The sequence below is a fragment of the Pithys albifrons genome, chromosome 2 (genome assembly GCF_047495875.1).
Source record: "Pithys albifrons albifrons isolate INPA30051 chromosome 2, PitAlb_v1, whole genome shotgun sequence".
Lineage (NCBI taxonomy): Eukaryota > Metazoa > Chordata > Aves > Passeriformes > Thamnophilidae > Pithys > Pithys albifrons.
In genome coordinates this window covers 59,244,554-59,256,339 of record NC_092459.1, presented here as the reverse complement: position 1 = coordinate 59,256,339, position 11,786 = coordinate 59,244,554, and the positions used below count along the sequence as shown (strand labels likewise).

General features: G+C 41.3%; 1 long non-coding RNA gene across 1 annotated transcript; it reads left to right on the top strand.

Annotated features, from left to right (window-relative positions):
• Nucleotides 1-60: 60 nt before the first annotated feature.
• Nucleotides 61-812, top strand: LOC139668945 (uncharacterized). Its single transcript, XR_011697150.1, has 2 exons — nt 61-291; nt 421-812. It is a non-coding gene; the product is annotated as an uncharacterized lncRNA (long non-coding RNA).
• Nucleotides 813-11,786: the final 10,974 nt, after the last annotated feature.

Sequence of the window (11,786 nt, the reverse complement as noted above, 5' to 3'; positions counted from 1 at the left end):
AGGCGCGGGAAGCGGGAGGGGCTTATCGGGAGAGGGAAAACCCCACTCCCGCCGGAACGGGAGGGCGTGCGGCAGCGCCAGCCGGGAGGGGCGGATCGCGCCCCGCCGCCGGGGGCCGCAGCGGCGGCCGGGGCTGTTCCAGTGTCCTCGCAGCCGGGGCGGGACGGGGAAGATGCGGCCGGGAGTAGGGGGTCTCCGGGCGCGCTTCTCCCCGCAGCGCAGTCCTGCCGCGGCATCCCCGCCGTGTGAATGTCCAGCCAGTGCGGAACAGTTGGAAAATGTCACCTGAATGTGCGGGAATAAAACGACCGTGGGAGGAAACCAAAACAATGCGGTCTCGTGTTGGAGGGCGGGTCAAGGAGCACAAAGCCTTACGACAGTACTCCCTGACTTTGGATTTCTCATCTCATGTGATTCCAGGTAGGGATAGATCCACTGGTGGCAGATAACGGGGACAACCTTCAGGATATGAGTTGGATGAAGACAGTCAAATGCTGCGCACCGCTGGAGCAGGGCTGGAAGCACTGTGCCTCGACAGAGGCGTTGTGGGGGAGGCAGCAACCTGCAGGAGTCCGGGCTCGGTGAGAGGCACTGCGGAGAACTGGTAACTAATGTTGACGGGATTCCTGCACACAGGGACGAGAGATGTTGCCTGTCAGCTGCGAAACACCAGCACTCGTGACATGCCTTTGCCTGGCTGTGGAGTAGCAGCTCCCTGCTCATAAGGTACCATCTGCCAGTGTGCTCACGTTGCTGCCTACCAGCTTATCCAATTTGGGAATAAAAAATTACAACCTATCACAGAAACATTACACCGACTCCCTAGATGAGCTGTTATTCTGAGCTTTGCAAGTTTTTCCTTGTGCAAAGATTAACTTTTTTTCCTTCTCATTCAGCTCTTATGGATTAGGTCTCCATGATTTCCTTATGGAACAAGTACACAGGTGTGCAAGAAATTAAGCAGTTATGCTTAGTGGTCTGTAACTGATCCAGGCTGGGAGGACAAGAGCATGCCTGAGCCATCTGGGGTCTAGAGGTCAAGTCAAAGTGGGTGGATCAAAACCTGTAGCAAGGGAGGTCTGTCTGACGGAAAAGTGCCACATTTTCTAAGTCACAATTTTATCTTTAGTGACTGGGCCAATGGGCTCAAACAGTTCCCAAATCTTTTCGTAGTAGAGACTGGACGTATATCCCAGATCATCTTGTAACTGGGCCTACCTAAGCCAGGGCTTAGTTTTCCAAGAAAATTAGCTATCATATTTTCAAATACTTTTGAAGCAGCTATGACATGAAGTTTTGAGCCTAGTTCATTTCCCTGCAGAAATCAACATTTTAGAGAGATTTTAAAGCAGTTTCTTATGTTGGTGGAAACCTTCTGAAATGATGTGCTTTTGAGTATCTTGCATTCCATGGCTAAATGTCCTGCCTACCTTAGGGTTCACAATTTTGAATCTTCTAAATTGCACTTCTATTTAGAAACTGAAGGAATGGAAAAAGTGTAGCAAATTTCTGAAGCCACAAGTTTGTGCAAATCTTGATTCCAGCCACCTCAGTGGTAGAACTTCTATTTGTTTTGGCAAGAACCGATTTTACCCTTCTTTAGGTTTACACAGGAGAAAAAAAAATCCCTTCCACTATCTCACTCACAGGCATGTAAAGGTGCGTGCTTGCAGTAGTGGAGTCAGACCTCCAAGGAAAACTTTTCAAGTCTTCAAATTCCTATAAAACAATGAAAACCCCATGGATGTAAAATAGAGGCCTGATTCTCACATCCAGAATACGTGCAGAGCATCAGGCTAAATTTGACACTAAATTGACTGTTTGTCATTTTGAGAAAGACAACAGCTCTTTACCATGAACAGAGGAGCTGGAGGAGTAACTTCCATGGCTGAAACATCAATTTTGCAAAATTTAAGCTTCTTGGTTTGGAAGGTCAAATATTGGTGATGTCCAGTCAGCCTTTATGCTCTTGTTGTGGCATGTGTAGGCAAGACTTTCTCAGGTGGAGATCATAGATATCAAGTGCAGAAAACAAGTAATAAATGGCAGTTTCAGCAGTCACAGAGTTCTGCTATAATGTTCTGGGGGTGAAAAACGACTTCCTTAAGTGTGACAAGTACTTGATGCTGCTATGTATGTGTTCTGATTTCCTGGCCTGCTCTGGCAGGGGAACGAGACTGGCAGTCTGCTGGTACAAGTCCTGCCTAGACCTGTGGTTAGTTGTGGGGTAATGAAGATCCCTAAACATGGGTGGTCTCCACCAGCTTCATGACAAAGGCCTTCCCATTCCCTGTCCAGTTGATGCAAGTCCTTACTGCACATTATCAGCCAGAACTTGTCCTGGAGATGCATCTTTCTGACAAGTGCAACAAGTCCACACCAACTGGCCCTGCAAATTCTCTTCACAATCCAATCCTTTGAAGATACCTTTTTTTCACAACTCAAAAATAAGTATCTCTTTTTCTTTGTATATATAGTACACAGAGTAGTTGTGACCATTTCACTCTGAAATGAGTTATTTTAAAAGGCAGTTAAGTAGTTACATCATTCACACAAATACTGGAAAACTTAAGCAGATTTCTGTTCACACTTAGATCTTTTCCATTTATCATGCATTCTCAGGAGTTCGTTTATTGGAATAGATATGATCTGCTTTAATAAATAAATGAGGAAGATATTAGCAAAACATCACCTTTCATAGCCTTTTATTTGTTTGTACTTTTTCTATTTCATTTCTTTCCCTATGCAAAGAGCTAGCAACAGAGCAGAAAGGTGGCCTAAGCATACCTGATTTGCAGCCATTCACAAATTATTAAATCTCACTGAATTTTGATTTAGAACATAAAAGGCACCAATCTATAGTAGCATAAACAGCACCACATTTGTATACTTCAAAGGGGCTGCACATAGAAAGGATCAAGAGACTTTGATAAAATGTACTAAATCTGTTTCCTACAGAGAAGAGAAATTCCCCTAAGCAATATATTTTGGGTTTACAGGTATTGGCCAGTATTTCATACTTAGTGTAATCTCCATTGAGTTTAAAAATGAGCTTGAAAACATCAATTAACAGAAATAAATTACTGCACCAAATCAGCAGAATGGTTTGGGAACAAACAAGACTTTCTTAATAGATACAGACAAGACACTTAAAGTCAGAGTCATACTCTGAAAGGAGACTCGATTGAATAGAAATGGGAGTAGATAAAATATTGCCATTTTACTTAAATTGCTGACAGAGAAAGAGAGACATATTCCACTCCATGACTCTCAAAAAATGTGAGAGAAAGCCAATAGGAAGGTGTTGTGAATCATTTTGGGATCTTCCTGTCAGAAATATTTAATATAAATAGCCCATATTGTAAACCTTCTATGGAGGTGCTTTTATGTAAGCCTAAGGTTAAAAAGAAAGAATTAGATTAAAATAGTGAAACTCAGACTCAGACTTCTGCAGTTCTCCACTATTTTAAAATGTTCATTGAAGTGCAGCTTCAAACTGATCAAGTAGAACTACCCATAACCAAGAAATAAAAACAAAACATCCTTTGTGGGAGACAAAATGGAGTACTTTGGTTTGTTTTATTGCTAGCTGTTACTGTCACCTCTCCAGATAACAAGTTAGTGCTCACCCAGATTCTTAAGAAGACTGAAAACTCACATCTGGGCTCCAGTTTTCTTTCAAAAATATCCACTCTGAAGAGAGATCAATCTCTCATTCTCTCACTTTGTGGCCCCCATCTGTGACTTCCATTGGTGCCACAGTGGTCTTTCACCTCCTATCCCCCTGTTAGTAAAGCCCCAAGCTGAGTGCCCAGGAACATCTGTGCTGCAGCTCCCCCTCTCCTCAGTGCTTTGGATGAAATTCTGATAGGAAGAGATGAACTGACTCTTGTTCTTCAACCCACTCTCTGTAAGGAGCTTTGGTCTTAGAAGTCCTTATTATTTTTCCTGAGTAGTGTTATGCGAATTCTTTAGGTTTTAAGACAATATAAGCTGGGTTTCCTGAAGCATTTTACTCTGCCACTAGTATGAAATAATGACAGAGAGGCTCTTACCGTCAGAGTTGGCCAGTGAAGTTTGCCAGGGAAAAGTAGTTTAATCAGAAAATGTGAGCTTCTCAGCTCAGAAATGATTTATGACAACTGGCTGAATACAGACTCTTGCAAAGCCATAAGTATTTTTCTAGTTCTAGAAGCTTTAGTTCCAAGAGCAGCACATTCATAGCTTTTGCAGCTACTGAGGGAAAGTTAGTGGCATTTGTTACCTTCGCAATTGAGAAGTTGGTCGGTAATGAAGTTAAAAAAATTATGTCAATTTCACTTAGTTGTTGCTGAGATGACAGGCAGGGCGTGGATTTTTCAAGGGAATATCATGTGTCTGTGAAAAATACCTGGGTTTTGGGAAGCTGCAAACCACAAAATTATCCATAACCTGGAAATTTTCCAGTTCTCCATGAGTGTTCACTGCAAAGAATTTGCTAGCAATTCTTCCAGGCATTTCTTTACCAAAAAAAAAAAAAAAAGGAAACACAACATATAATGTGAGCTGTTACTCATTGTTTGAATAATGGATGCTATTTTCTGCATAGGCTTCAAGCCACACACAGGCAAGTTTCCTTATCATCTGTAGGAAGATAGTATAGCAACAACTGTTGAAGGAGAAGGGATGGTGAAGTCTTTATTTCAGTTTTGTGGTGTTTACTTTTGAAAAACTGGATTGAGTTTTCAAAAATCCAGTGGAGGAAATGCTTGCCGTCCCTGGGATGATTGACAGGCAGGGGATCAGTCTCTCCTGCTATCACTAATTATGTGTAAACGCCTGGGTTTGGGGATTTATAATGAGATCTCAGGAGATGGGTTCTGCTATTACTAATTGCTATTACTCCATTTAATGGGAAGATTGGTTTAGACTTCTGTGGTGGGGAATCTGCAGAGCACACAGAGCTGTATATGAAATTAAGGAGAGTGGTTGCTGTATCCAGTCCCTTGTGGTCAAGGCAGTTTGAGCACTAGCAATCAAAGGTGAAGGCCCTGACTCCAAAGCAAAGCATGAGCATGATGTTCACCTTGTGCTGAATGTCAGTCCCACAGCCCCAGACCTTATTTTCTTGTTATGGGACCAGGGCAGCTGCAGCTGCAAGCACAAGGACAAGGTTTGTTTCTCACAGCCAGTGCAGCAGGCTTCCCTGTCCCTTCCCAGTCACTAGGTAAAGCCCTTTGTGGTGATAAATCAGTTATTCCATAGTCAATGTCTGAAGACATCATCCATGTTTGTAACAGTTACGAATGCCCTCCGCTGTAAGCAGCAAGGCAGGGTGAGCTCAGCCTGGCTGTTCTCCAGTCATCCGCATTCTTACAAACAGATGGGCTTCCTGTACAAATCATGTCTCAGTTGCATTTAGCTAACAAAAGCAACAATCACAATCTCCACTGCACCCGCAAAGAATAATGAGGATTAGACTCTCATCCAGTGTGCCGGAAGGCTCATTTGCATTCCCTGGTTTGGCAATTCCCCTTTTTTCCATGTTGTGAAAGGACACTCTCCCCAGTGTCTTTCTGTCCCTAAAACAAGGGAGCTAAAAAGCTTTCATTGATGAGGGGCAAGTGGAAGATCATGTTCATGACATCTTCTTTGTACATAATTCCTACACATCATACACTTCTGCCACAATTATTACTTAATTCATTCCTCTCCAGAAAAATACACCAGCCAGATCCATGGTTGCCGTGTTTATCATCTCTGTCTGTGGGAGCTGGTACTGGGCAGGTGCAAGGACAATAGCTGGCTATTTATTTCTCTGCACCAGCTGTTCCCCTCAGCATGCACCAAGTCTGGGTCCTGCTGGTGACAACCCTGTTATGGCTGCTGCTGCAACTTTAATTTTATTTTAAAAGCTAATCCAGACTGATTGTTCTGAGAACATGCCTAAGTATAGCAAGGGGTAAGTATATTTTACAGAAAGACATATTCCAAACTTTAAATCTCTCATAGAGTATCTTATATGTTTGTGTGAGCTTTTGGGTTTTTTCCCCCAGACTCATGGAAGACATTGACTGGTGCAGTTAGAGGATGTCAGGTGGACAATCGCTCACTGTCAACCAAACTCTGTGTTCCAGCATATGGGTCAAATCATGACCTAAGCAAGCAGTGACAGCAGCCACAAGTCCAGTGCCTCATAAAAAAATGTGTGAATGCCAAAGAAATGCCCAAAATATATTTCAGCCCTACAAAGATATCAAGGGAAGGGAGGAGAGGAGAGAGGAGGGGAGGATGCTGCAGAAAAAGAGTTCATAATGAACTGATGGCACAGGAAAAAAGAGTAAATTTGCGTATTAATTGTCAAAAGGCCTCTGGAGCCTGGACTAAGCATCCAGGTCCCAGTCAGTTGCTTTCAGTAGCATGAAGTCCATCATTTCCCATTTAAAAAACAAATAGACCATCTAGGTTTTCAGGGAAATTCTGGTTCTGGTTTCAACTTCTACTATTCATGAAAACATTAACTGCAAGTTTTTTTAAAAATTTCTTTGAACAAAACATGTAACAAAGGAAGAGATATAACTTGCAACTGTATGAAAACAATGGGAAAAAAAGAGAAATTATATCCAAAAATATTTTCTTACCCTTGATTATGTCATTCACAGATCTCTTTCAATTAAATGCTTTTAAATTAATAATTTTTGACTAATTGGGTTTTTTACAAACCTTTTTTATTATTATTAAATGAAGACAAAACCTACTCATAGCTATGGCTGTTACATTTGACTTAAATCAATGGGATTTTCCCCCCCTCTTTCTCAGCTCATTTATTATATTATCAGTCAAAATTATCCATTGAAGAATGTACTTTCTGCCTCTGAGATTTTTGCTCAGTTCCCCCCCAGCTGAGAGAAGGAATTTGCCAGTACTTTGACCTTTCTCTCTGTACTAATCCAACTTGAGTCAGTAGATGCCAAAGGGAGCTTAGTTACCTCATATTTCCCTAGTTTTATCTACCAATAGTGTATCATTCTTTGTAAAGATTCAGGTCTGCAGAATAGTCCATTTTATTCTTCTGTAGGCCAACAAAACAAGACAAATGGGATTCTGTAAATACAGTACTAAACCCCACAAATAAATGGAACTGCAAGCTTTGAGAGAGTTCACTCAGAAATAGCTTCAATTCCAATAGAGTCTGTATTAGTGACTCAAAATTGTGAACATAGCCAATTAAACCTTTGGTTCATGCTGAGATACAGGGATGAGGACTTTTTTGTGGATACTGACTTTTTTTCCAGGAGATCTGCCTTCCCTTCCCAGCAATTCCACACACTTAACAGTATGATGTTGAGCAAATCGTCCTCTCTAGTTTAAAGTCTCCTGTTCATTAGAATAAGGACCATGATATGACTGTCCTTTGTAAAACGCCTTGAAATCCATGGATAAAACCAGGCCTTGTACTGAAAAACAATGACATTATGCATCTACAAAGCAACTTGTAAGAAACTCAGAACGCTATCCTGAAATTATACAAAAATGCATACTGTATTCCAGGAGTGTTCTAGTTAGATGAAGCTATCTGAAAATGCCATAATCCCAGCTCAAGGCCAATTATCTTTGTTTTCTTTTTTCATTTTCAGCTTTGGCCCATATCATATCAAACTCAGAAATCATTAATATTTTCAGCAAATGGCAAGTTCCAAGGGAAAAAAATAATCAGAAATATGAAGGAAGGGTGGCTTCCAAGAGAAATTACATTCCCAAGTGAGTCCTGCACTATAGACAATGCAGTGCCTCAGGCAGGGGGTAAGGAAGAAAAGCAAATGAATCTTGCAGGACGTCTGAAGAGAACCAGGCATACCTTGTTTATATTGTATGTGTGTATTTAATCCGTGTTTCTCTTCTTTTTGTGTTTTGACCTCAATGCTTAGCCAAAATTCAAGGTTCTGTAGTAATTTTCTGTTAGGAAGAATAATGATAAGAGAGGTCGGTGTCTTTGACATACCTTCACTTGTTTACAAACAGTGTACAAAACTTTGCTTCCTTGAACAAGGCAGAAACCAGCAAGCTGGAGACAGTTTCTCAGAAGGGAGTCTGGCATGGCCCATTGCCAGCACTCAGAACAGCAAGATCCCAGGAGATTTTCCCAGCACCGTCTTCCCTTTGCTTATTCGCACCGTAACTTATGCTTGGCTTTACCTCCTCCCTCTTTAGTGTTCCTGGGCTGCTTTTATGGAGACACAATCCAAGGCAGTGAGGTTTGCAACCTGAGGTCTCTCTCAAAGTCACCACTGGAGGGTACAGCATTGAATTAACAGGGAACACCTCGGATAATTTCAATGAAAAATTGAAAAAAAAAGCTTTCAGGACAAGCTGAAAACTCAAAAAGGAGAAGATAAGAGAATGCCCAGGAGGGTTTCTGTTACTCTGGGCCTGGCTGCTGCTTTGAACGTCTTGAGATTTGTGATTTTCAGGAGCAGACTCCATTAGGTAACAACTGAGTACACTTCTGCCACAAGTAATAGTTAGGATGACGTGGGCAGGATGGGAATACATAAAAGTGATAACACAAAGGTGGTAGACAAATGATGGCAGCAGCCTCTCTACTTGGCACAGGCATTGCTGTCAGACTTATTGCCATTCCTGTTACAGACTGAAGGTCTCTTCTTGCTGTAAAGAGCAAAAGTATTTTTCAACTCTCAAAGGAAAAGTGGGTTGAGTATCACAGAGTTTCACTCAGGAAACATGCATGAACTCAGTGTAAATGATAATAACAAAATTGTAGTATATAGGTAATTTCCAACAGAGAAACATCTGCTACCAGCAAGAAAGGAGAAAAAAAATTGAGGTCTTTTTGATTATCTAATTTACCATTTTTCCTCAATATCTCCAAGTAAGACTGGGGCCTCGGGGTAGATCAAGGCTCCTTTCCTCTTTTCTATACTATAGACCTCTGCACTACAGAAAGCAGAAGCTGGCATTGGAACCTGTAGCAATGCCACAAGCTCTAGCAATTCTAGTGAATCTGTAGAGAATTTATGGAATATAGCCCCAGGCATATGATGAAAAGGTCAGAGAGAGTGAAGGTGATACTCAGTTTTTGGAAACAGTGAGAAGAGATGAAGTTTCTTGGACAAGCTGAACTTTTCTTTTCCCTAAGTTTTCTTATCTCTAATCAGAAAGAGTAGGTCTGTCAGGTATTGAGTTTAAATTTAGATTGCAGTGTTGTTCACTTCTCTGTTACAAAACTCAGATAGATTTAATGTCCAGACCTGTATATCCTTTGAGTGAAACAGGAAAAAAATGAAATCACAGAATTGAGACCACTTAATGAAAGCGTATGCATGAATGGCCTGTGGGGTGTTCCCATTAACTGCTGTGCTGATTTATATTGCTGTCATCACAATCTTTTTGTATAATGTTTCATACTCCAAGAATATTGTTACAATTAGATTGAAATTTGTCTTCATGGGAGGCATTGCCCTGACTGAAGGATGAGAATGATTTTTCTGGGCAATCTGTAATGCAACTGGCTGCCTATGACTGGCAGCTGGATCTTCATAACCATGCACAGGGCTAGCCCAGAAGCTGGGGAATGGTTAAAAATGTGAGTTCAAAACACACACCTGCACTAAACCTTCAGGTAATGGACAAACAACCACCTTTGTGCAGGACGTAGGAAGGGGAAATCCAGACACCTCCCTCCCCGGTTCAGGGGGAGTTGAAAGCAGCTGCTCCTGCTGGGCTTCATGCTCATGCTGCTGAGAGCAGCCCGAAGGCACCCTGTCCAGGGGTGGTGTGTGCACACCTTGCAACTAATCACACTCTGTACATCAGACTGCAAAAACCAAGACAAATTAATCACCATTTCATCTTGCCAAGTAAGTAAATACTAAACCCCTCATCTTACATACAGGGAAAACCAGTCACATAAAAAGCTGGGGCCAGCGCCAGGAGCAGGGAACAGCTATCCAAGCTTTCTAGTTCAGTTTGTTTCCTCTCCAGGTGTTGCTGAAATCCCCTAGTCACAAACACAGGAATCCTTTTGTCCAAGGAGGTTTGCACTTTGCACCATAAGTATTGTACTTGTCTGTTATTGCCCTTCATTATAGCCTTCAGTGGGGAGGGATGTGGCAGCAATGTGCTGACAGCAGTTTGATGAGATAAGGAAAACTTACATTCAGGAGGGCTAATAGCAAGGGCTGAGTCTCTGTGAACACTACTAGCTGAGTGGCAAAACTCTGGGAATCCAAACTACCAGTAGGGACTCCAGCTGTATGGGGAAACAAAAGTAGTAGAACACATAGAATATGAGGAAAAGAAAAGAACTTGAATCAACTGGAGCAGTTCATCTCCAGACAGAATCAGCATGATTGATGGTGGTATTTATGTGCACAAGGGTAGAGGCGACAGACTTTGTGCTTGCATCTGGTTAGTGAAGGCAGTAAGCTCTTCCTTTTCTTTCCAGAAAGTAAAAGGATAGCTTGTTCTGCATTTAAAAAAAAAAATTAAAAAAAAAGAAAGAAAAAGTAAAAAGAGTGAATTTCCACACCGGACTGTTCTTAACTCCACCTGTGCAAATACTTGTATATCCATTGGCAACTAATCTGGAAGGTCCATCTGCTTCCAGCTAACACATCAGCACCCACTGATCCCACCTCACGTGCTGTTGCTCTAATTTCCCTCATTTTACCAGATCATAGAAAGGGAAGAAGAGGGAAAAATCCAGAAGATTTACTGTAATCCTTGAATGTAGCTTTGAATCTGCTTTGTATGGTCTCAGAGCCACCTCCTTGTCTGTATAAACAATGCCCCATGCTGAACAGGTGATTCTGTACAGCCCATGCAGAAGAAAAGGACAGAAGGAAGGGTAGCAAGAAACAGTTATCTAGTTTAGGGAAGCATAATATAGTAGTGGCAGAGTTTGCATTTTGTGCCAAAAAAATCTCACCAGTTTTCTTGTCTTGTTTTACAAGAACTTGCTGAGGTTAAGAGGCATAGAGTAGTTTTACAGACTCAGACACATTTAGCTGACTAACAGAGCAAAAAATCTTGGGAAATACCTTTCACTGTCAAAGGTACAACATAATACATCTTGTGGTTTGTATCAGCCTGGTTTTCTGCATGTCTGGGATTTAAATGTAAATCTCTGCCAAATATAAGGAGTTTTTAAGGGTGTTAATCACCTAGCCCTTTTTACAGTATGCAAAGTGATTTGAAATCATTGGGGAACATTAATATTTTGTGGAGAGAGTTCCAGGTTGGAAGACTGCAGTTTGCAGTACTAAGACATATAAACCACTTCAGCTGTCATGGAATGTGATGATTTGAAGTCATCAGGTTTGGAAATGGAAAAAAAGACATGATCTTGGAAGATTCAAATCACTTTGCATATGTTGAGCCCAATCCTACAGCTCTGATTGAGACATATTCAACAAACATTAAAGTACAAGCTGCAAGATCAAATATTTTCTGCTGTAAAACTTCCAGTAAAACTTACCCTTTCTAGCTCTGCATATATTTAGAAACATCAGGTTTACTCCTACAGCAGTTTGCACTTGATGTAATCGCTTGCTGTTGTGCAAACTGAGCACAAACACCTTTTCTGATCTAGTAATAATTGTACATCATTTTGCCATCATTGTGAAAAGCCACAGTGGACAAATGCTCTGTTCTGCAAGAGGAAAGAAGCTGGAGATACAATTTTCTTGCTTCCATGAGATTGCCTTGCTATAATAAGCAGAAAAAAAATGGAAAGATGAAGGACATTCACAAAATTGTGGAAGTTACATAAAATGGAAGTGAAAAAA